The 26,924-nt window shown below is 35.4% G+C and overlaps 1 protein-coding gene across 1 annotated transcript in view; it reads right to left on the reverse strand.

The window, feature by feature from the left end:
- Positions 1–26,924, reverse strand: part of LOC140142142 (thrombospondin type-1 domain-containing protein 7B-like) — a 240,153-nt gene that overhangs the window by 212,295 nt on the left and 934 nt on the right. The window contains exon 2 of the mRNA XM_072164108.1: positions 26,495–26,543. The gene's annotated coding sequence lies outside the window, so the exon portion shown is untranslated. The remainder of the gene's footprint in view (positions 1–26,494; positions 26,544–26,924) is intronic.

Below are 26,924 nucleotides of genomic sequence, written 5' to 3' on the forward strand. Positions count from 1 at the left end.
GTCAAGATAAAGATGCTTATGATAAACATTAGGGTACAATTTCGTATTATATTTATATTATAAAGTGTCACTGAAGAAAACGATTCTCACAAAGCACATTGCATAAATCTGTTTTAAAGTTTCCTGGTTTTACTCAGTTGTTATTGGGCTGGGGTGGGTGGGGCATTATCGCCATTCGCCATATTGCATCATAATGATACACTATGCATCTAAACACAATGTGAGCCCCCCAAAGTAGGCCTACCGCATTGATGTACAATAGATGCGCTTCTGGTGTCCCATGTGGAAAGCCTCATTGTGATCTATCAGAATGCAACTGGGTCTGGAGCGGTTTAGAACTTGAATAAAGATGCATTTAAGTAGACAGCCAGCCCATTAAAATAAGCATACTGCAAGTAGCATATAAAGGTTACCAAATGCTAGTACAGGGAACAAAGAGTACAATTATACTAAAAGGAATTACTGTCTAACTATTGCAAAGCTTTTATGCTGCCATGCTTTACATTCCTAGCTTACACAAATTGAAGTTCATGGCTATCACAGATTAAAGCAACTTTTTATTTTTGGATTTCGATGCAGGAGAAAAGAAAATGGAAAAAAGTAGAAGACAAAAGTGAGTTTTATTTCTTGATCAAATGTACAGAGGATGATTTCCCATCGATGTCTGTATTTTTCTGTTTGTTTTTCAATTTTTTCTGAAAGTCATATGATTTATATTTTCATGTTTCTTTTAAATCTCTCTCGCTCTTTCTCTTTCGCTCTTTGCCACTTGTTCGCCCTCCTCATTCATTCCATGAGCTACTAATATGGCAAATTGCCATCTCTGGCTCAAAATACTGAGGAAGAAGATGACCAAAACATGTGGTGTGAATCTTCGCAATTAGGCCCAAGTAAGATCATGATTCACCTTGAATATGGACTGAATTAAAATTGCAGTTTCTTTGCGTGGTACATTAATTTTATCCAATCAAGTTGTTTGCAGGTGGTTATCCAGAATGACTTTGCAATTTTACCTGTTGGAAAGTTTATATAGTACACCAATCTTTCTATTATCATTCCTTTCTCTCTCTCTCCCTCTCACGCTCTCTCTCTCTCTCTCTCCCTCTCTTCTTTCTCTCTCTTATCTTCTTCTTACACTTCTAATGCTACATCTTAAATATTGGCAACACAAGCCCATAATGTTACATAAGTACCTCTAACCAAATAAAGGTATCGTCGTGAAGTAATAGTGATGCACACTTAGTTTAGCTATTGAATGAAAAGTAACACACTTTAAGATAGTTCAAACCTTCAGTTCAAAACTTTAACCTAATTCCCATTTTTAAATGTTTTTTTAATGATATATTACATAAAAGTTCAAACCTATAACCTAATTCTAATTGTCCATATTGGGCTATTCCATTTAAAATCCACACCACCCCTGTGGAAGATTTTGGAAATAACTTCCATAGGGGGATAATGAATTTCAAATGGAATTAACATATTAGCAGCTCCATTTGAAACTCATCCTCCCTCTGTGGAAGATTCAGGTTGAATCTTTCTCAGAGGGTGTATGAAATTCAAATGGAGTTGCCCAATGTGCTCATTCCATTTGAAATTCATACTCCCCCTGTGGCAGATATTTCCAAAATCTTCCACAGGGGTGGTGTAGATTTAAATGGAATAGCCCAGGGTACACACACCAACAAAAAATTCCCCTCGTGACTATACATAAGATTCAGCATAAAATTCGAAAGACCAAATCCGTTCTGTTCTCGTCAAGTAGCTCCTAACGAGTTGTTAATGAGGGAAATTTAGCCCATCTTATGGCATCATTTGACCTTTATTGGAGTCTAGCCTGTGGGGGAATATTGAACTTGTTAGGTAACTCGATAGGCAAGTTTCGTTTCTCAGTCAGATGTTGTGTTGTGATGGTTTGCCTGCAAAACCCCTCCTTAGATCTAGGTCAATCTGCTGGTAATAAAAAACCTACAATTAGCAAGCATTTTACCTACCCAGATGAATGAATGAATGCATGCACCCATCGATACTTACTGGCTGCTTAGCTGAACTAAGCTAAATGCGCACATATTTACTGTGGTTTTGATTAAAAGGCCTTCTTAAAGAGGCATCAGTATAGAAAGAAAGAGATACTTCTAATCTGTCTGAAAGATTTTTAATACGGAGGCTATCAATATGAGGTATGCTCTGAAGAACAACACGATGTGGGGGTGGGTGCGGGAAGGAGTGTCCCTCCTGCACCCATTTTTGAATTTTGAAAGGCATACATGTTTACATGAATTGTGCCTACATTATGAATTGTACCCTAAAATTATGAATTTACCCTAAAATTCTGAATTGTACCCTAAAATTATGAATTTTACCTTCAATTATCAGGGTGTCCTAAGGTACTTGGCCCCACCCAAATTGTAGGGGGAGGCTGCTCCCATCCCCCCTGGTTCTGGAGCCACTAGCTTAAAACATAGAAGGGAGGTGGAGGTTTTAGTCTGTAAATAAATGCCTTCTCATAAAAGTTCTTTCTATAAAGGAAGCTTATGTACTCTGCAAGGACTACTTGCTATTCAACCAGCATTTGCTTGCACTTGTATAGGTGTGACTTCTAAATTCAACTGCTTGTCCAAAAAAACAACAACAAACAAATGAGTGAAAGCTTTCCGATTTCAGCATCTGACAGTGTTTCTACCTTATATACCGTATTTCGTCAAATAAACGCCCCCGGGCATTACATTTTCCCAAGGGGGCGTTTATTCAAGGTCAATTTTAGAACGATAATTCCTAATAAAATCATTAGGTAAACTTAAAACTCATGTTAAAATGACAAACTATGAACTAGAAACACTGACTTCTGGTTCACTTCCGGGTTTCCAATCCAGATTTTTGCCAAAAAGTGACGCTATTATCGACCATGTGGGCAACTTGGTAAGCTTACTACACAAGATAGCCTGGAAATTTTTGAAACATCTTGGTTGAAAAAAGTGGTGGGGGCGTTTATTTGAGGGGGGGCGACTATTTGACGAAATACGGTATTGCAGGGAAATGACTGCATTAGTAAAAAAAGCCAAAGGATGGGGAAATATTGTAGAAAACTGGAAACAAATTTCTCCATATCCATATAAAATGTGGTTGATATCAGGATAGTCAACTTGAATCAGCAAACAAATTTGTTTGGCAGAGTTCACAGCAGGCATTGACAACCTGACATTTGTTTTAGATTTCCAAGGGAAAACACGATTTTGTAAATAAAACATGCCTCACGCACATATCAAACAATAACATATTCATTTATGCATTAGAAAATATATTACGTAAAGCAAATACAGATATGCTATAAAACACATGACAAATATGACAAGAAAGCTGCAAGAATAGGCGTGTATAGAAATATACTGGCATATACAGATGTTTACACCCACATTAAAAAAACTATAAAAGCAAAAAGATTTCTCAAACATCTATATATAACTTTTTCATACGTACAAGTCAATGGCCCTTCAAGTTGTGCTGGCAAAGCCTCTCTCTGCGATTCACTGAATACAAATGATGTGTTATCTACTGAAGATAGCAAAGTGTTCATGCAACACTATAGTAAATGGGAATTTATTGTCACAATTGGCGGCAAAAATGTCAGAAAATCAATCAAGTCTTTTGTCTTTAAAATTTATTCTAAAATATGGTCAAAATGAAATGAAATTTTTTTACAATTGATATACAACATTAAATATTTGTACTTTGTTTCAATGTTCAATTTTGTTTGCAGAGTTTACTTAACATTAGGGTTGAGAACAGATATTGATGTTTACAGCGATCTCTAAAATTCTTAGGTGACTGCCATTTTCTTTGTAAGGGTGGTCATGAGTATGTTGGTTACTAGAGTCAATTTATTATAATCCCTTATCTACTGAAGATAGTCAATACTAAAATAAAACACCATTAAAGGGATGTAACTCCATCGACAGCCTCATTCCTCATTTTCCTTCATCAAAACTGAGATTTTGTATCATCAAAAGCTTGTATTTTTCCACCATAGGGGTTATTATATTATTCATCAATATATTCAGCTATTCATGATCTTCATCTATGGTGTTGTCTTTTTTAAAGAGAGTTCTTGTTTCTCATTACCTCAGTAAAAGTGAATGCCTTGAATGTTTAGAGAAATGTGGTAAAATTGCTGTAACCAAAACCGGAAGTATTTTCTATCCTATGGGGCATTGTTACACAGGTTTTTGCTTCTAATATCAAAATGCTGGATCAATACAACTCAAAAATTGGAAACAAATTTTTTTAATGGTAGGCCTTAATGTAAGATAGAAAACAAAACTTGAAAAAAAAATCAGACCATGCCCCTTTAAACAAATTATCCAGGGACTCCATACTTTTGTGCACAGTTGATTCCAATATAAAATACTACCTATAAGCACAAGCTAATGGCTGGCTGTCTACTGAAGATAGCAAACATAAAATCCAGAATTTAATAAACCAACCACTGTTTTATGTAATTGAAATGAAACTATTAATTAAATTTACCAGGTGTGACTATAACCATTTCATGATTAACATATGACAGGAAAAATCATTTACCATTGTTGCGTAAAATGTTTTACCCATTTACTTGGAAAACATGCCATTATTTCCATATGCTTCATTCTGACGTGTTGTTAAATGAAATGTTACACAAATCCACGCTTTATTATGAAACAACACTAAAATGTACAATCACGATTGCGGTGACTTTATTTTTGAACTAGTATAAGGCCAAAAAAAAAAAAATTGTTTGGTTGCCATTCCAAGACAAAAATTTGGAGGGTTGGTAGGTTGATCCTTTTTTTTATGGGCTCTTCCTCCATTTTCCTCAATTTTGAAAAGGCTAGTATTGACAAATTCTTGATCATTTTACATTTAAAAAATTGTGTGTTTTTGGACAGAATTTTAATGGAAATACTTCTTATTTTTAATAAATGAAACGAGTGAATAACAAATATAAAATGTCAGGAAAGAAAAAAGCAAGGTACACCATCAAATGTCCTTGACACTGTCCAAATTTAAGGTTTCTTCTAAAAAAGTGATTGAGAAAAAAAACGCGACCCAAGATTTCTGATTTTTTGGGTCGGTCTCTGAGGGCACCCAAACATTTTTTTTAAGCCTAAGCAGAGAGAGTTGAGTTAGTAGTTCAAATTGTATGGAAATTTAATATTGCAGGAATTGCAATCACGTTACATATGGAGATGAATTGTCTGACTGGGAATAAACGTGGGGATGACAGGAATGAGAAGAGGTAGAGAGGCCCCGTAACAGGGTTACAGGCCTGGTAGCGTAGGAAATATTGATAGAATATGACCATTGTTGGCTTAAGGGTTTCTATATATCATGACATTGTTCAACCCTCTTCTCGTAATAACAAGGCCAAGAACCGCTAGTTGTTAATCAATAAAATAAAAATGACTTGTAGATAAATGCGATATGACGGGTGCAATGTATGCCATTTGTTTGCAAATGTTTCACTTATGATGCAGCCAGAACAAGTATTATATTAAAGAAATAAAGGGTAATGCCCTATCATTTACACCCACATAATGTGTCTGAGGCAGTAAAAACGTATTATGAGCAATACAATTTCATGCTGCTTGTAAACAAAATGTATGAGAAAAAATAAATTAAACAAAATTGTCATAATTTTGGCATAAAAATGTTTTCTTTCTAGATTCAAAAAAATAATAGACGAAATGTGGTACAATTACTATAACTCCCCCAAAAAACACTTCAAAAACAAAAATTAAATGTACACAGCCATCAGGAAACAATAATTTTAGCCTAACACAATTTGTATTTCCATCCTTTTTGTCCCAATTTGACCCAAAATCATTTTCAAAGTAAGCAGTCCCCCAAAACCTCTGGTTACGCCTTTGTCAAAATGAGTAAAACAATTATTCTTATAACAAATTTCGAAATATAACTTATAAATCTATAATTTTAGTTTCATTGTAGGTCTATTGAGAATATATACAGCCACATACAAGTTATAGAGGAGGTTTTCCCCCCTCACACATTCCCTTAATATTTATCTCAAGAAATTACTCTTCTGATGCTCATTTATCCCGCCATTCTATTTTGTTCTTTTCAGTTACACAACAACTGGCATATCTTCCTGTAATCAACATGAAGATGTTTCTGCCATCTTAACCCTATGAGAACTACCTGCCGATTGGCCAAAAAGAAGTTTTCATTATCAATTGGCCCAATCAGTAACATTGTTAGAATAATTCCACCATGCAAAAAAATTGGGGTGAATTATTTGCAAAGCTCCATTCTGATTGGTGATTAAAGTGAAGATATCATGTAATTGACCAATCCGAGGCAATGTTAGATCGGCAGATAGTGCTCAGAGGGTTAATCTTGACCTATAGTAGCCTGGCTCTTATACCGACTCCAAGGAGGGAGGATATTGAACCGATTAGAGAATGATGTCTGAGTTTAATGTCTCTGTGGTTTGTGTTCCTTATTTCCCATAGAGAGTGATTTTGTGATTAGGGAAGAAAATAAAATAATACAAGATGCAGGATGGAGCATGTTTGAGTTACATCAACATCTCTGGACATGCAGGAAGGTGCCTGCCCAGCTGACAAGAAACCTATTTGGGCTTTCACATCTAATGTACATCTGTAGATACATCCCTGCAAATTTGTTTTTCAAAACTGATTGGATTGTGGGGAGATAGCTGATACATGCATCATAATTAAGTGGCCATAGTCAAACTGACCATTTGGTTTGGTTTATAATTATCTTTTCCTTCAATTTATCAATTATTTTGGACAGCCACATAGTTATATAGAGCTGGACCCCACACATTACCATAATATTTATCTCAAGAAATTCTGATGCTTTTTTATCCCGCTATTCTGTTTTGTTCTTTTCAATTACACAACAACTTGTGTATCTTCCTGTAATCGACATGAAGATGTTTCTGCCATCTTAACCCTATGAGAACTACCTGCCGATTGGCCAAAAAGAAGTTTTCATTATCAATTGGCCCAATCAGTAACATTGTTAGAATAATTCCACCATACAAAAAAATTGGGGTGAATTATTTGCAAAGCTCCATTCTGATTGGTGATTAAAGTGAAGATATCATGTCATTGACCAATCAGAGGCAATGTTAGATCGACAGGTAGTGCTCAGAGGGTTAATCTTGACCCATAGTAGCCTGGCTCTTATACCGACTCCATGAAGGGAGGATATTGAACCGATTAGAGAATGATGTCTGAGTTTAATGTCTCTGTGGTTTGTGTTCCTTATTTCCCATAGAGAGTGATTTTGTGATTAGGGAAGAAAATAAAATAATCAAAGATGCAGGATGGAGCATGTTTGAGTTACATCAACATCTCTGGACATGCAGGAAGGTGCCTGCCCAGCTGACAAGAAGCCTATTTGGGCTTTCACATCTAATGTACATCTGTAGATACATCCCTGCAAATTTGTTTTTCAAAACTGATTGGATTTTGGGGAGATAGCTGATACATGCATCATAATTTGGTGGTTATAGTCAAACTGACCATTTCGTTTGGTTTATAATTATCTTTTTCTTCAATTTATCAATTTTTTGGTTTTTTGTTTGTTCATAATTTGTTAGCAAATTTGAGGAACTTTTGTGCCTATTTTTGCATTTTTCTCAAAAATTATAACGTATTGGTGACAAGTAAGATGTGTATATTATAGGGGCAAGGACTACAACTACTGCACTGGAAATTTTATTTCAGCACAGACAACATTTGTGGAGTTACAGTCAAAAATGAGGGAAAACCAATATTTGATCAATAAATCAGTAACTACTTGCCTTGAGTTGATGAATTTTCAGTGCAGTATTTGTAGTCCTTGCCCTATAAAATACATATCTTACTTGTCAACAAAGGGCTATAATTTTTGAGAAAAAATCCAAAAATAGGCACAAAAATTGGCCAGGGGTGTAGTACCCCCTTAATACAATTGACAAGCTCTGATAAATTGTGCACATCGTACAGAAAACAAAATATCAAATTAAAAAAAAATCATAGAAAAAAACCAAGCTTAAACTATTTATTCAGTTGCACATTCTTTGTATTTCCGTAATTCAAGAATACACATATTCATTTTTTTAATGAAAACAGTTTTCAATGAATTCTACAGCAAAATACTTCCATCATATATTTTATCTGCATGTTATATCATAGATCTTTTATTGTGCAACATACAACTGCAATGATAAATAACACATTATAGCCATATCAAGTTCACTATCATAACTGACCATCACATGAATAAGTAATCAGTAAAAACATGACAACCAACAATGTGATCATTGGCACAGAAATAACAAACTGTCATCTAGAATATTACAAAATGTTATAGATAGAAATTTTTGTAAAATTCACTCACCTCACTTATGATACTTCAGAGACAGTATATCAACCACATGTATAAAGTATAATCCAAGTGAACTGATCATACTAATAATCAAATGCTCAGGCAATGAGCAATATAATCATACCACACATATATCAAGTAATAAGTGCCAGAAAGCCCTATCTGCAATAGCTGCCTCGTGTTCATTTTGACAATTTCTGCATTCTATATTGTACAAATATGTAAATATGCCACCTGGCAGCTATTGCATATAACAATAATCAAATGCTCAGGCAATGAGCAATATAATCATACACCACACATACATCCAGGGATATGTGCCAGAAAACAATAGCGGCAATAGCTGCCCCATATGCATTTTGATCATTTTTTAATTCTATACTGTACACATTTACAAATATGACCCCTGGCAGCTATTGCATATAGAGCATTCTTGCATTACCCAATTGACAGTCAATACTAGAAAATAGATATTTTCACACCATCAAATTGTTTATACTCTGATGACCACAAATTAATTCATTATATAAATATTTACATATTTCAGTTGGATTTTCCTTGGTTCGAGGATGGGGGAACCATCAGGGCCTGGTTGGGCACCAGCCATTTTTAGTCATTTTTGCAATAGAAATATTCAAACAAATTTATTTTTGCTAGGTGGGTAAATGCTTCTACCATGGTTCTACACCTGCTATTGGCAAATATATATTTAATTTCACACAAGTCTGGATGGTATATGTGAATATTGATGCAACATAAAGAATTCTATTGCCAGAGTTTGATAGGACCCGACAGCCACTGAATCATTACTATTTCTACCAATTCACTTTGCTGCAGTGATAATAATTGGCAATATATTGTCTATCATAGACTGACCTCACAATGACCCCACATTGAGCTGTTATGATGTTTCTTTGCATCTAAACAGTATACATCAGTAAGCATTTTAACTGGAACAGCCCATCCCCTTGATATTCCATCATTGAATCATCCTCCCCAATGAGTTCACACCATCACACCATGAGCTGGTCCACTCACCAAAATTACCCAACTCTCGTATAGAGTGTGATGGAATTTGCGACACCATGTAGCGGTATGGGGAATCCATACAAATAGTAACACGATGACGAGTGAGCGCGGACAAAAATCAATTGGGTATCTAGCGTCATGGATCTGTTGTTACATCTGCGCTGTGATATAGTCCCAGATTAGTACTCTCTATTACTCGCTATCCTCTCTAGTGCTATCTATCACCATTTGAATACAAGCCTGTTAACCACTGCTAAGTGCATGCTATAGATATCATCAAAAAAATTTGCAAAATTTCAACCAAATTCAACATTTTAACTTTTGATGAATGTATTTGAAATCTACATGAAAAATGCATTGAAATGAGTACAAACATGCCTAGTATTGGTTCAGTATTTATTGCAATGGTGTGTTTTAATTTGGTGACAAATGATCAGATTTGATGCATTCCTATATTGAGACCTATACTTGAGTGCAAAGCATTAAGAGAGCAACCCCAGGGGAGACTCTTGTTTTCCCTCTCAAATTTAAGGTCATTTGGAGGGATCATGCAATCCTTTCACTTAATGCTTTGCGTGCTAGCCATGCGCTTCAATGGAAAAAGTTCAAGTTTTGAAATATTTTCTTAAAATATCAAGAGCTATCTTAAGAACTACTGGATCAATACTAGGCGTGTTTGTACTCATTTTAATGCATTTTTTCATGCTGATTCCAAATATGGTCATGAAAATTTACATTTCTGAAATTTTTGAATTTTTAAATTTTTTTTGAAATTTGTAGTCTGCAGTCGACACCCGCGTGAAGAGGATTAAGCAATGTGTTTGTTCAGGATACATACATTGCCATTTTGATGCTCGGGAATCTGGTCAACATATTGTGAATTCAGTAAGCTGCTGGATCAAGCAAACTAAACACAGTTTAAGGATTTTTTTGAGCAGTAGTTCTGACATTTATAATCAGATTGAAATTTCCATAATTTTAAAATTCCACCACATTTTCAACTCCATCACTTCTTCTTTACATTTAACAAGTTTTAAAAATCTCTGACTTTTCCAGACTCTGTACATAGCTTGTACATGTAAGCATATAAGGTGCACACTTCCCATTAGTTTCAAGTAATTGTCCCCTTCTCCCTAAAAATAAAATATTTTTCGAAATAAAATCCACTTCCAGACATTCTTAATGTCTTTGTAATAGTAAGGGAAAACATCTATGTACACATAGTTTTTAAAAATTTAGTTTAAGATGACAATTGGCCTATAAAATATTTAACTTGTTCAGATTCAAGCGACAAAATATTCTTTAAAAACCCATCATTGAGCATTAGTGCTCTGAATACAATTCCGGCAGTAAATATTAAATTTCTTGTGTTTTGGTCTGTTTTTGGGTGGAAGGTGGATCTCAGTGTCAGGAGGAATTGGTGAAGAATTAACTTTTTCAGATTCAAGCAACAAAATATTCTAAAAAAAACCCAGTTAAATCAATTTATAAAAAATGTCATCTATATATTTCACATAAGTATCATGCGCCTTTTACATTCTGTGACCAAAGACATAGAGTACAAGACATTCATGTTACAGCAAATAACCCTAATCAAGACTGAAATCTGCCAGGTTAGTTTACATTGAATCTGATACAACACAGGGGAGGAATACTGCATCCCTAGGCAGGAAACAAGGGCAAATGGGGAAGATTACTGTGCTGTGACCTGTGAACCAAAGTCTGTTGAATTATTGACCACCAATTTCTCTGGTGGAATACCACCGCAAGGTATATCCCGTATTTGCGAGTGTACATTGCACGGTGTCGTGCCCAAAAACAAAGCTTCCCCTAACAAATCGTCAATACTAATCAATAATTGTGGGTTGTAATTAGAGCCCATTGGCAGTTCCTTCACATAGTTTAGCGTTATGTGTGCGTACGTGTGTGTGCGTTTGCTTGAGCATGTGCTATAATTAGTACAAGAATCCCTGTGACATTTCATATGCACCGTCATATCATATCATAGCATGAGAATCCATCATGACGTAACATGCAGAAAAGTCATTTGATAGGTACACACACGATGCATGCAGAATTTAATCTCTGTATTAATTATGCATTCCAAAATCATACGCAAAATATTTAAATTAAAAGACTGCATAAAAATCCCTGCTTCCATGTTGCGTGAACAGAATATGCAATGTTATTTTTCAGTACACCTACAGCATACGTTCATTCACTGGCAACATTTTCATTATTAAATTATTGCTGACAACACCTTGTAGGCATATTTAGTAACTCAGACTTTCTCAAACAAACAAATTAATACTTGGTATGCATAGCCTATAGGTTTACCGAAATTCTATCCTACAAAATCCAGTTTTCTTTTTTAATGTTAACACCTATAGCAAGAACTCATGATCCAGTACTAGGCATGTTTGCATTCACTTGAATCTATTTGTAGATATTTTACAGTATCGCCAAGAAAATAATGCAATTTGGTTAACATTTTATCAATTTAAAAGCCATAACTATCATTCTTGATATTCATGCTTGTAGGGTTAAATTACATGTTTTTTACTACCAGTTTATTTGTTTTGTACCTAAGCTTTAACTGCATCTTACCTAGTATATAGACTATAATGTATCCCATATTTTGTTTCTTTTCCTTCTATGATTACAATGTAATCAATCAACTCAATTTTGACTTTTCCATGTAAATAATTTACATATTATAACATTACAATTGACTGATAAATACATCAAACTAATCAGTTATTCCATCAACAGTTATTTTCTCTTATAGAATAGAAAAAGCAGCTTCCCTTAGTCAGGGTTGCCAAAAGATTTCAGCCCGAATCGCGGGTCAAATAATCGAAAAGTCGCCCAATTTTTCACTTTACCATTGGTTTCTATGGGGCAGGAAACTAGCGGAAGTCGCGGGAGCCAATGTTGAAAAGTCGCCCAATTTTTTTCTTAACCATTGGTTTCTATGGGACCGGAAATTGTCGAAAGTCGCGAGAAAAATCTTCAAAAGTCGCCCAATTGGGCTACCAAATCGCGGGTTTGGCAACCCTGCCCTTAGTGCCTTACATAGAAACAATAATTAGTTTTCCTTTCACAATAGAAACAACAGTTAGTTTCCCTTAAACAATAGAAACAATAGTTGTAATTTCCCTTAAACAATAGAAACAACAGTTAATATCCATTAAACAATAGAAACAACAGTTAGTTTCCCTTAAACAATAGAAACAATAGTTATAATTTCCCTTAAACAATAGTTATAATTTCCCTTAAACAATAGAAACAAAGGTTAATTTCCTTTAAACAATAGAAACAAAAGTTATAATTTCCCTGAAACAATAGAAACAAAGCTTATAATTTCCCTTAAACAATAGAAATAATTGCCCTTAATGATAGAAAAAAAAGGAGCTGCATGGTTCAGTGTTTTTGACATAACCCAAGATTTTTACATACAACATCCAATTCCTGTTGCTTGATTTCATAATAAATGATAACTCTTTTTTTCTCAGGAGCACCATTTCTTAATTCTATACGATGCGTTTCATCACCACAATTCTTTACAGCCTGAGTTCAGCATAACATTGCACGAGGAAGAATTCTTCAGCCAAATATTTGAACAGAATTACGTTACATCAATACAGATCAAAACCAGAATTTAAACCAAATAGTCTAAAAACGACTGATCTCTAGAATACACACAAGCCCTTATAAAATCCATAAGAAAAATCTAGAAATTTGATTCTACAGTCAAATATCATCAAACAATCATAACCTTTGACCTCTTGGTAAACAGATATCTACATTAATGCAACAGTTACCCTTGAGAATTCTTTCCAAAAAGAGGGTATAAAACTAAGAGCTGTTTACAAAATCACTCCAGGGAAGAAGACTCAAAATAACTCAACCAAATATGTGTATAAGATATTTTAACTCTCTTTGGATAAAATGCAGTGAAAAAATTCCCAAATTTACAGAATATTGAAAATATACACATTAATGACCAGATTTGGAATCAGAAGGAAAAATGTATTCAAAACATGCCTGCTAAGGGTCAAGTGGTTCTTATGAAAGGCCCTGAAATTTGGGACCAAATTTTTAAATGTGTGGCTTTTGATGGCTGAAAACGACATCTGCCATGGCAAAGGGATCCCGGGAAAGGGATAGTAAATCTTCACAGTAGATCCCTATAGGGGTATGCAATTGATATCACACTTAGGATTATTCAACTCTATATCGTATGTATTCAACATATATCCGTAGCCTCTAAATAGGAACAGGATCAAGTTACACTATTATATACATCATGATTCCGATCTTCAAGTATCCAGTTTTGTCTCACCTAAATACCAATTTCAAAGATGTTTTTGTGGATTTTTGATCAAAAATGTTGAGTTGATCCCACGGGTGTTAGACAAGTTGGCAGCGCCTGAGTATATGTGGTATAAAGTCCATCTTGTCTCCAGGAGGATGCGCATACCCCTCACTTTATTTCGCATTCTGATGCAGAGTGTTGGAATGTCACTCACATATCAAGTGTTTCTAGATTTAATATGATTCTTGCATCATGTTGCATTGAATAGGTTGTGTAAACTATTATCAATAAGCTTAACTAGAATTAGTTTTAGATTAACAAAATGTTACAATTTATGCAATTTTTAAAGATATGTTTTTTTAACTGTTTTAAAATAATCGTTATAAAGTATAATATGGCCATGATAAGTCACATTTCAGATGCAAGTATACAGCAAAAACTATACCCAGAAATTAGGAAGTTGGAATGAGTTGTTTTGTCACTAAGGGTAAAGTTTATTTTTGATCACAAGAACCAGTTTTATATCCGGTAATTAACATGAATATTAATGAAGTATATAATGCAACGAGGGGAAGTGTCACATAAATGAATCACAAATGATGTTAAACTGTAAGATGAACACCAAAATAATAAATGATCAATTCAGTCATTCCTCTATACCCAAAGAAATCTTGAAATTTCCTGAGATACATGATACCGCATCACACCCAATTGCATAAATGCAAGAATTAAGTGCGTAGTCAGGGAATTTTGGCGCCAATAGATTGTCGCATCATCATTTCAGTGGGATATCTACAATTACCTACTCATTATTTTGCCATTCCATTTGAAATCCACACTCCCCCTGCGGAAGATTTTGGAAATGTGTTCCACAGGGGAGTATGAATTTCAAATGGAATGAACATGTTAAGCAGCTCCATTTGAGACTCACCCTCCCCCTCTGCGAAAGATTTAACCTGAATCTTCCAGAGAGGAAGGTGAGTTTCAAATGGAGATGCCTATGTGCTAACTCCTTTTAAATTTATACTCCCCCTGTGGAACATATTTCCAAAATCTTTCACAGGGGTAGTGTGGATTTCAAATGGAATGGCATCGTCTTTCCCCCACCTACGGGTACCGGTGCGGGTTCCATGTGGTACGTCTTGAAAACGTCAACATATTTATTTGCAAAATATGCACAGGGAGATCTCAATTAAACTACTGCTATACTAGGCATGTTTGTACTCATTCAAATACATTTTTGATTAATATTTCAAATCTGGTTATAATATTTGCAAAATAACCACTTTTCGAAATGTTTATCTTGGACCATTTTACACACATTTTCCACCAAAATGCACAAAGCTGCCTCAACAACCTCGAACCAATACTAGGCATGTTTGTACTAAATTAGAATGCATTTTTCCATGCTGGTGTCAAATATTTTCATTTACAATTCATTTGATCTTCTTCTGCACTCCACATTAGCACTTTCGTCCATGTTCTACGAAAAGTGCTAATTCAAAGTGGATGAATGATAACCTTCGCAATCGTGCTAATTCAAAGATTTTAACAAAATCATCTTGAAAATGTCAAGATTTAAATCACGGAGAGATTAGCTGAACAAAATTATATATCATTTGCATTTATTTGCAAGGGTCATTGTGTAGATTGAAATTTGATTCTATAAATGTACAAAAAATAAAAATAATATGTTTAACTCTTTCCACGCGGGTGTCGACTGCAGACAACATATTAAAAAAAAAAAAAATCAAAAAAATCAAAATTTCAAAAATTTCATAATTGTAATTTTTCATTACCATATTAGGAATCCACATGACAAATGCACTAAAATGAGTACAAACAACCCTAGTATTGGTTCAGTGGTTCTTAAGATAGCTCTTGATATTTTGATAAAATATCTCAAAACTTGGACTTTTTATGTTGATGCCTATATGGCCAGCACACAGAGCATTAAACATTTTGTTATTTATTTTTGCATCAGATATTTCATAGAAAGGGCTAATATAAATATAGCACATCATCATCTTCATATTGATGCCAATAAATGAGCAAAATAGGAAATTTGACTTGTCTGGGCCAAAAGTGAACCAAATCAGATTTCAAGATACGAGGGGGATTAATCTCATTTTGGCATCCTATTTCACAATTCCAACGCATCAAATTCAGTATCTAATATTGTAAGGATCAAGTACTAAGTATGTTACATAAATTCATTACTCATGAATGTCAGTCTATAGAATTGTGGATTTGATATTAAGAAATGAGGCCAATGTATCCAAATTATATGCAATCCTTATAATTTAATGATAATTGGTAGAGATTCTATTTCATGCAAATAGTGTTATATTTCTCTGCTTAACGCGGCCTGTGTACTCTAGACATGGTTTCTTTCGCAAAATTGAGTTTTTTTGATAAGGTTGTACTTTGTTATGTTTTTTTATAAATACAAGGAATGAAAATCCAGATTTGTAAACTCCAACTGCAATGTTTTAAGGATTTTATTTCACTATTCCACTTTCGTATTTGAAATTGAAAAGGAAAGAAAATCTTTGTTGTACCAGCAGGGTACACGCGCGCAACAACGTATCGCGTTGCGTATCGCGCAATTTGTTAACGCACAAATACGCTACGCATACGCAACGCTTATCTGCATGCGCTGCGCATCTTATGGAAGCAACACGGAAGCACTGATTTCACTGAAACCTAGCGGTCAAATGGCTCCGTTTTAGCTGATAAAATGTGGGTTTTTTCAAGTTCTTTCCCCCGATTTAAATATCAAGTTATGAATGGATTTCGCTCAAACTTATCAAGGGGCTGTGGATTTACCCGATGTTCACGTAATATAAGGTAGAAAAACGAAAACTGCCGCATTCTCCTGTAAGATTAGATGAAAGTGCAAAATGTGACCACTTTAAACTTCAACGGCCATTATTTCAATGTTCATTTTCTCGGTAAAACCCGGTATAACTCAATAAATACAGCATCTAAAGGTAAGCAAATATGATCATCGTAAAAAGCATGATCGACTCAAGAAACGGTTTTCTCATTTTTTTATATTTTGGTCTATTTCCGATTTTAGGCATCATTTTGTGCAAATAGGCGTTTGTGAATTTTAAAAAGTTCAATTTGATGCCTTATGGTCAATATCTCAAAATATAAGGCCAATATCAAAAATGTAAAAAAACCGTTTTTGGAATGGAGCCTCAAGATTGAGCTAAAGACAAAATAAAATATTTTGGAAAGAGTGTTTTTCTGCCTCCGCAGGAGGTAGTTTGCTTTGAAATTTACACCTAAAATGCACGCACATTGCGCGGCATGTAGGCCGATTAATACAAATTTATATTCTGACAAGTACTCTAATTTCCGCCCAATATCGAGAGCCCAATATATATCCCCCACCTCTTTGCGCCATACATAAATTTGCCTATCGCCATTTCCGAATGTTCAAAAAGGTAATCACGCTTCCTCAGCATGTGCAATAAATTAGCATTAAAATTAATCTTATTCTATAGGGATTCTAGAAACACCTAGCACGTGGCGCCAATGGTGCGGGTCTATCAAGCTCATGAATTATGCATTAGAATTTTTTTAAACTCATATATTCTATAATTGGAGACCGAATTAAAAAGACTAGCTTGCGTATGCCGTCCTGTCAACCAGACCAAAAATACCATACTGCGCAGGTCAGCAACCAATCACGGCGCGTCTTTGTCCTGACGTCAGACGCAAACTAGTATTTTTTTAATTCGGTATTTAATTATGGATTGTTGCCTCATCACATCAGCAATATCGTAAAAATCAAGTCGGACAACCGTTATGCTGTGTGTGTGTGGCAATGGAATACACATTAAACAAGGTTTAATTTCATGATTACATGAAACCTTATTATCAATGGAAAAACTTTGGCTGGAGAAGTTGAAGCTGACGTTCATGGCGACACTTTGGATGTGATAATTTGACATCATGGATTGTTTTGTGCAAAATTGGAGGTATTTTTGCGGCGAGTCAGCAGACCGACTGACATGCAGGCTAGCATGCTAGGCTCGACTAGGCCGCATCATCGTGTCTACATCATAATAATAGTTCATACCGCTGGACAGCAGGAAGAATGTTTATAACTTACATTTCAATACAATCATGTTACTTTTATCTTGAACTTGGAAGAAACTGATTTCAATAACAATTTCAATATTGCAAACTCATGACCATCAGTGACCATACATTACACTAAACAGTGAGATCCGTGCCAGTTTATGACTAGAAAGTAGAATGGATTATTTATTTCTGTTCATCTTGATATCAACATTTAAATGGTAAGTTCATGAGTTTGACCTCAATTAAAATACAAAACAGAACCCGTGTCAAATCTACATTGTATGTCGCACAATTATGTGTAGTGCATGACTGAGTGCATGATGCTAGCATAGGCCTTCAAAACGTTTTGAAGGCCTATGATGCTAACATATGACTAGTCTAGGCTAGGCCGGGGCTAGCAAACTGATTTCAATAACAATTTCAATATTGCAAACTCAGACCATATACCATCAGTGACCATACATGACACTAAACAGTGAGATCCGTGCGGTTTATGACTAGAAAGTAGAATGGATTATTTATTTCTGTTCATCATAAATTGTTTAATTTTAACCTACAAAATCTTAAATCATCTTGCACCTCCTTATTTGAGTCATATTTTCAGTCATGTAAACAATAGCTATCCTTTTCGTCAAAGCCAAAGTAATGTAACTATTCCCCTGCCAAGAACAGAGTACAAAAAGCGCAGTCTGTCATATAGAGGTGCTGTAAGCTGGAATGAACTAGAAAATAATATCCAAAAATCTCCAACATTGTATACTTTCAAAAATAATCTTAAAAAATCATAAAGCCATGCCTGTAAGCATGGTAGGCCTAAGTATGTAACTATAAGTATCATTTTGGCTTTTGACAATTAATAATTTTGAGTTTGTAATACATTTTGTATGTGTATTAAAGGGGCATTTCGTGATCCACAGCCTCATCCCCCCACTTTTCCAAAAAAAAAGTTGAGATTTTTACACCACTGGATACCTCTGGCTACTTAAAGTCATAATGTACGATCTTTTTTCAGAATTTACCTTTATTTTTTTCAAAACCGATTTTTTGGCATATTTGTAATACTTACACATGTTCTAACTTAAATCTATGAGCAAACTGTCAAATTCGCCCTATTTGTAGTAAAGCAGGACGATTTTCTGTTGGTCCGACATAAAGGCGCGTGAAAGTTGATTCCGAGTTTATCGTCCCCGCCGCGTCACTTTTTGGTAACCAAAAACACCAGCGTCAAATTTTCAAAATGCCAAAATAATTCATTATTTTTAAAGTATCAGTGTTTTCACCAGTTTTAGCAATTGGAAACATATATTTTTGTTTGTAAAACATACATTCATAACTTGGAAGCAAAACCATGCCCTCTTCTAACTTTTCTAGTCCCTACCCATATAAAAACATGTTTATAAATAACATGTATGAGTGTGGCTTTAAATCAACACGCATTTTAGGTCAATCTGATGAAATAATGAAAAATGAAAAATGAAAAAGTCACCTCACCAACCTGGAAAAAAAAAGGGACGATAAACTCGGAATTGACTTTCATGAGCCTAAAGTCATAATTTTTTAAGATTATGACTTTATGTCGGCCACGATCAAAAACCGTAGTCTCCTACAAAACTAGCTTGATTACGCTCCCTCCACATGTGGAGGGAGCGTAACCAAACTGGCAGCGTAGGAGACTAACTCTGCCGCCGCACTCGCTGTCCTGATCCAAATAGTGCGATATGTTTGAGTGATAGAGGTGAAGTTTATGATGTTGTTTCTTTGCAAATTCCCAATGTTTTTCGCGTCCAAATGTATTGGGAACTTTCATAATGATTGCATATTATCATTTTAGAAGAAAAAAGAAAAATCTAAAATTTAAAAAGATCGTACATTAAGGCTTTAATGTTTATGTACCAAATATTTCTTGCAGATTAATTCGTTTAGCAAAAATATCACCAAATTTGAATTTCGTTCTGATGCACCAGAACGAAATTACAACGCATTGTCTATGGAGCAGTGTAATACACATAATCATGCATAACTCGCATAAGCGCAAAATCGGAATCAACTGAAATTTTGGAAATAAGCTTTTTTTCGTGGATATCTACTGAAACATGTCATAAAAAGAGGATGCTAGGATCACGAAATCCTCCTTTAAGTCTAGATAATATAAGCTTTTGTAATTGTTTGTTATTTTGTACATGTATGTTTGTTTATGCACGGCCCCAAGGAAGAACAACTTTTGTTGAATACCCAATAGCGGTACCTTAAAGCTAGCATTATAAGTATCTCCTTAACTAATACAAAAGGTGTCCACTGGTATCTTGGAGGCATTGTCTTTTTTAAAGACATTTCTTGTTTTGTTATGATGTACCTAAAAAATATTGCCAAAAACTCACTTTTTTGTGATTTTCTTCATAATTGTTGTTTTTACCCCAAATCTGTATTTATATTAAGATTTATTGATGTCTTGCCTTTATAAAAATGTATACTTTTATGTATCTTGCGCAAATAATTACAAAGTTATTGCACTTTTTCTACATGCATGTCTGAGAGTACACAGCCTCCTTAAGAGCATTTGACTTCAGAGAGAAATGGGCTATTCCATTTAAAATCCACACTACCCCTGTGGAAGATTTAGCTCAAGTCTCCCACAGAGGGAGGATGAGTTTCAAATAGAATTGACAATCGGGTAACTTCCATTTGAAATACTCACTCCATTTGTGGAAGATATAGGTAAAGCCATAATATAGAGGGAGTATGGGTTTCAAAATGATTAATTCTGACCAATTCCATTTGAAAAATATACTCCCCCTGTGGAACACATTTCCAAAATCTTCAACAGGGGTAGTGTGGATTTTAAATGGAATAGCCCAATAGAAACATGTGAAATGGTTTGAAAAATACAGAGACTCCCGAATCTAAAACTACTTGATCAACTTCTGGATAGGCACCAAGGCCATTTTTGTCAAATTTGTTATTTTTTGTTATTTCTATCCTTGTCTATCCATATATAAGTGTTCACATTTCTATGAAGTTGTCGTTTGTGTCGATAGCATAATAGGAATTTCAAGTAAGCAATATATATGTCAATATTTTATTTCCATGCACATATTTATGGAATTATCTTGTAAATTTATACAGTGAGCTTTAGCTGTTGTATTTTATATCTCTAGATATTATGACACATATAAACAGTTTAATAGTGTCTCGGTTACAGAATTATATCAGATGAAATGTTTTCATTTTTATGTTGTTGATAACAATAAGCAAAAAAGGTGGACCATGATGGGTTATTGCATTTGCAAACTGCAATACTCTCTAAATGTAAAAGAGTGAAAAACCACTCTAAAAGAGTGAAATCTCACTCCAAAAAAGAGCCACCAGGGAAACCCATCTTTTAGAGTGAAGTTCGCTCTCAAAAAACAGTGAAAAAATTTACTCCGGAAAAGAGTGAATAGCATTTTCACTCTTTTACATTTAGAGAGTACTCCCATGGAAGATTTAAGAAAAGTATTGGACAGAGGGAGTATGTTTTTCAAATGTAATTGGCCAAGGTTACTTATTTTGAAACACTTGGCTTTATACCTATATCTTCCACAACAGAAGGAAGTTACCCAATTGTCTATTCTATTTGACACCCATGCTCCCCGGGCCCATGCTCCCTCTGTGGAAGACTTTAGCCAAATCTTCCAAAGGGGATTGTGAATTTCAAATGGAATGGCCCAATAATACAAAGTGCACCTGGTCAAGATGAAAAGATGTTTTAATCCAAACTGCTTGCACTCTTTAATAAAATGTGACCTAATTGCTCACTAGTTTTTGCATGGCTGATTAAGTCATGTTCAAATGTCAACATGGAAATTAATCATTTCTAGCTCTGCTATGTGTTAGAAAACTGTCAAATTACGTTCAAAGCATGAATAAACTGGCAATACGCTTTTCATTTCTCTTCATGTGCCATTGTCTATTGTCAGTTATTTTCATTTTGCAGTGATTGATGTATACATTTGATTCGCATATTAATCCAGATTTGGTCATTAATATGCATAAACAAGCATTGCCTATAGTTTGTTCAGATCTAAAGAATATGTTCAAATTTTACCATATGGTGTAACAGTTCTGATTTTGTGTTACATAGGTTTTTTTTAGTGTTTCTGTTAACCCCCCTGAGCACTAGCTGCCGATCTAACATTGCCTCTGATTGGTCAATAACATGATATCTTAATTTTAATCACCAATCAGAATGGAGCTTCGAAAATAATTCACCCCAATTTTTTGAGTGGTGAAATTATTTTAACAATGCTGCTGATTGGTCCAATTGATAATGAAAACTTCTTTTTGACCAATCGGCAGGTAGTTCTCAAGGGGTTAATGTTATATTCCATAGCAACCTGTAGCTATACTGAGCCATACACAGCAGCCCTTATGAATGGAAAGCTCGTACAGTGAAAGAAGTATTACGTCAAACAGCAAAATAGGACCTACTTTTTACGTCAACCATTCTTTCATAACAGCTATTTAGCAAAATATTTCTATCAAATGATTGCAATGCTGGTTCACCGAGGCCAAGGTTATATTGCTCGTTTGACGATTTGCTGTTATCGTCATAGCTGACTTGCTTTCTGATTAAATGTTATCTACTTGCTTACAAATTGTCTGATTTTAATCAATGGCCCTGACCGAGGAACAAGAGAAAATGAATTTACCTGGAAAGTTAGTTAAATGAAGATATTACAATGACTTAAGTTCTTTCACTCACTGCCCACAAGATTTTACTTATAATTGAACAAAATCTATTTGAGGCTGTAACAAATAATACGATTATGTCACCACGGAAAGCAAGACAGAAGGTCAGGAGCGATGTGAATAATTTATAGAGCGGGGGACAGAGACAACTGAGAAGACAAAAGAAGACAATCAGAGAAGGACAAAGAAGAGACAAGACAAGACAGACATGTGATATAATATGGGTGAAGGATGAAATTATAGAGCGGGAGACAGAGACAACTGAGAAGACAAAAGAAGACAATCAGAGAGGGACAGAGAAGAGACAAGACAGGACAAGACAGACAGGCGAAAGATGAAGACAGAGAGTGCAAGTGAGAAGAGATGGAGAGATGAAATGAGGGCCTGTGACATAGCTTTACTCTTCGTCTGATCTTTCCCTAGCTTTTTGTGGCATGTGTTTTTGAATCTCCACCTGTGAACTGCACTTTCTCTGGTATCATTTTCTGCTCAAATAGTATAGTTTTGATTGGCGCTTTGCTCTTCTCCTTATCATTTTGTCGCAGCGAAAATACACTGCATTTGTGGCAACAACAAAATGCACCCAAACATCAAACTAGTCATGATTGAGGGTTAACATGTCGACTAGGACATTAGTAATGAACTATGGATCTTAATATGCTCATTTTTATGACGGGGATTTTTATGACGGATTTGACCTTGTCCTTCTGGCCTCAAACAAATAACTAATTTATATTCCAATAGCAATGTTTACTCAAACTACAGGCCAAATCTCACTTTCAATGAATTTAGAGTATTCCTCACATCAGAGTTTCCCAAATCCTACACTGTAAAAGTTGAAATTTTTGCACCACATTTATTTTCACGCATTTTGCATTCCAAACAGTTTCCACAAAAATAACATATCAGTTGAAATCACAGGCCAAAAACATTTCTTTGTGTAGAGATCAATGTCAGGAAGCTTAAAATCACAAATTTAAAACAACTGAAACAGTTGATTGGCAAAGCACAAAAAATTAATTGCGCAAACCCATCTGACCAATTGCTCATCATTAATTCACCCCGCATCACCAATCTCCTTGTCTCTATCAGTACCATCTTGACTGTATCCTTATCCATCAAGAGGCAGCAAAACAAGGGCTACGTCCTTCCTTCGACGACGTGCTCGTTGACGTACCCGCCGTGACGACAGACGAACCCATCCTCATTACAAGATAGAGCGACTTTGACGCGGATCAAATGTTGGAGATAAATCAGATTATGGTCAAAGATTAGCTGTGTAGCTTGTTTCCTGAATCAGATCCCTATTAGGGTACATTGTGGCTAGGTTCAATCGATGGAAACCTGAGTAACATTATGGCTGATGACTAGGCTTACATGGCCTTCTTAGGTTTCCTTCTGGTAATTTTACAGATTGCACACTCACCATGGAATACAGAGTGTGACATGGTGTATAAATCGAGATTTTGTTTGGTTGCCCTTCTCTCTCTCTCATAAGTAAAGTAGGAATTGTGTATATGTTTATGTGTGCTCGTTGACGTACCCGCCGTGCCGACCGACGAGCCAATCCTCATTACAAGATAGAGCGACTTTGACGCGGATCAAATGTTGGGGATAAATCAGATTATGGTCAAAGATTAGCTGTGTAGCTTGTTTCCTGAATCAGATCCCTATTAGGGTGCATTGTGGCTAGGTTCAATCGATGGAAACCTGAGTAACATTGGGCCATTCCATTTGAAATCCATACTCCCCCTGTGGAAGATTTTGGAAATGTGTTCCACAGGGGAGTATGAATTTAAATGGAATTAACTTTAACAGGCAGCTCCATTTGAATTTCATACACCCTCTGAGAAAGATTCAACCTGAATCTTCCACAGAGGAAAGGTGAGTTTCAAATGGAGATGCCTATGTGCTAATTCCTTTAAAATTCATACTGCCTCTGTGGAAAATATTTCCAAAATCTTCCACAGGGGTAGTGTGGATTTCAAATGGAATGGCCCATTATGGCTGATGACTAGGCTTACATGGCCTTCTTAGGTTTCGTTCTGGTAATTTCACAGATTGCACACTAACCATGAAACACAGAGTGTGACATGGTGTATAAATTGAGATTTTGTTTGGTTGCTTTTCTCGCTCTCATAGTAAAGTAGGAATTGTGTATATGTTTATGTGTGTTCGATGACATACCCGCCGTGACGACCGACGAGCCCATCCTCATTACAAGATAGAGCGACTTTGACGCGGATCAAATGTTGGAGATAAATCAGATTATGGTCAAAGATTAGCTGTGTAGCTTGTTTCCTGAATCAGATCCCTATTAGGGTACTTTGTGGCTAGGTTCAATCAATAGAAACCTGAGTAACATTATGGCTGATGACTAGGCTTACATGGCCTTCTTAGGTTTCGTTCTGGTAATTTCACAGATTGCACACTCACCATGGAATACAGAGTGTGACACGGCGTATAAATCAAGATTTTGTTTGGTTGCCCTTCTCTCTCTCATAGTAAAGTAGGACTTGTGTTTATGTGTGTGCAAGTGTTTGTTTGTGGGTGGGGTGCTTTTATGTGAGTGGGTGCACTCTAAGAATTAGAAACAATAGTTCTTGGCTGTCCTGTATGTAGGACCCTCAAGAGAAAGGGTTTTTGACAATATAAAGAACCCAAAAATGGTTCTTTCTGGCCTGTCCAGAACCCCTTTCAAGTCTGAAATGGTTCTTTCTCCCGGTTCTTTCTAACCTTTCCAGAACCCTTTTCTGTTCTTTGTAGAACCATTTAAGTTTCCACATACAGACTAGCTCAAGAACCATTTCAGGTTCTACTTAGAAACGTTTCTTCTAAGAGTATGGGTGCATTTATAAAGAAATGCAAACAAGGACACACATCCAAAAAACAAAGGATACCCACCAGTCACCAAAACTGGGGCAACCAAAGGAGCGAAACATGCAACAATTGGCAAGTTTTAAGCTTGAAATTTATAAAATGGGGTTAACTTGCAAAACAGTGGGGTGACCATGGTCCCCCGCTTGTGACGCATCTGGGGGTATGTATGTGTATAATGCTTGTTTCATCACATATAAACATACATTTGACAAATACAAAATTAGTAGTATGTGACCCCACATCTGATCCACTCAGTCCAAAGTCAGACATTTTGAAAATTGAATTACTACTATTACTAACTTGCTCAGTACCTACAATTACTGATGTTGAATACTTGGTTGCATGAACCTTTTATATGTCCATTTTGTTATGTTTTTATTGGTTATTTTTCTCCTTTTTGCCTATATCTCAGTTTCATTATTGCCAACTTTAGCCTGATTGGACCAGATCTGGTCACATATTTGCTTGCCATAAGGCAACACACTTTCATTTCAAAATGTCTACCTGCATAATACAGATATTTGTAATTAATTAAATACAATAAAAAAGTTAATTGAATGACTGCTACAAACTGCGGGTAGTTTCCTACCGTGCCTTCTATTGTAAAATTTGACATACGGTACTTGGAATACCAACAGAATAATTTTGCAGGGTAATTGCGTAATGCAATGATAAGAGAGTACTTGCAAACATGCACGATTACAGTGCTTTATAGTGTGCTTTGCACAGGTAAAAACACACACAAGCCTCAGCACACTTTAAACTTTAAACTCCACTTTCGTATTTACCCAACATGAACACAAAATACAAAAGGGTAAAGGGTGTAAACAAGAGATGCGTTTTAACATCACCTTAAATCTTATTCTGTTTTTATTTTCAATTAATTTTTAAATTTCATTTCACTTCAGTGATTTTAAGATGGTTTAAAGTCCAATTTGTATGATGATTATATACAAGTTCATGATTGAGTTTTACAATCAAAACAATGAAAGGTTAATAAAGTTTTGCAACAAATGTTTGATCATATTAGACACCAGTATCACTTACCCAGCGAGGTCAGCAGCAAAGTTGCTCTCTGTGGTCCTTCAAATAGAATCTGTAGACAACAAAATAACAAAACAAGTCTTTGTCAGCATAATTTAAACTCCACTGGTTACTGGTTCAAGCCTGGGCTCATACACCTGTTCCAAATTAAGATATGCCATTATAGGCTTTGCGTTGTGATCATTTCGATCAGTGGTTCGTAATGAAGAAATCGTGAGCCATTTGACCTAGCAACGGTCATATTCTAACGTGCACTACGCTAACGAATATGAAAAAGTGGAAGTAGGTAACACCTATACACACAGGTCAAAGGTCACTGGTTCCAGTCTGTCCAAGTGCAGGTGTGTGACATGTATTTTGGTGTTTCTTTTTAACATATTTGTTTGCCGGCCACTCTGAAGATCATCCTAATCACACAGAGCTCTATGTGATA

The sequence above is a fragment of the Amphiura filiformis genome, chromosome 20, assembly GCF_039555335.1.
Source record: "Amphiura filiformis chromosome 20, Afil_fr2py, whole genome shotgun sequence".
Lineage (NCBI taxonomy): Eukaryota > Metazoa > Echinodermata > Ophiuroidea > Amphilepidida > Amphiuridae > Amphiura > Amphiura filiformis.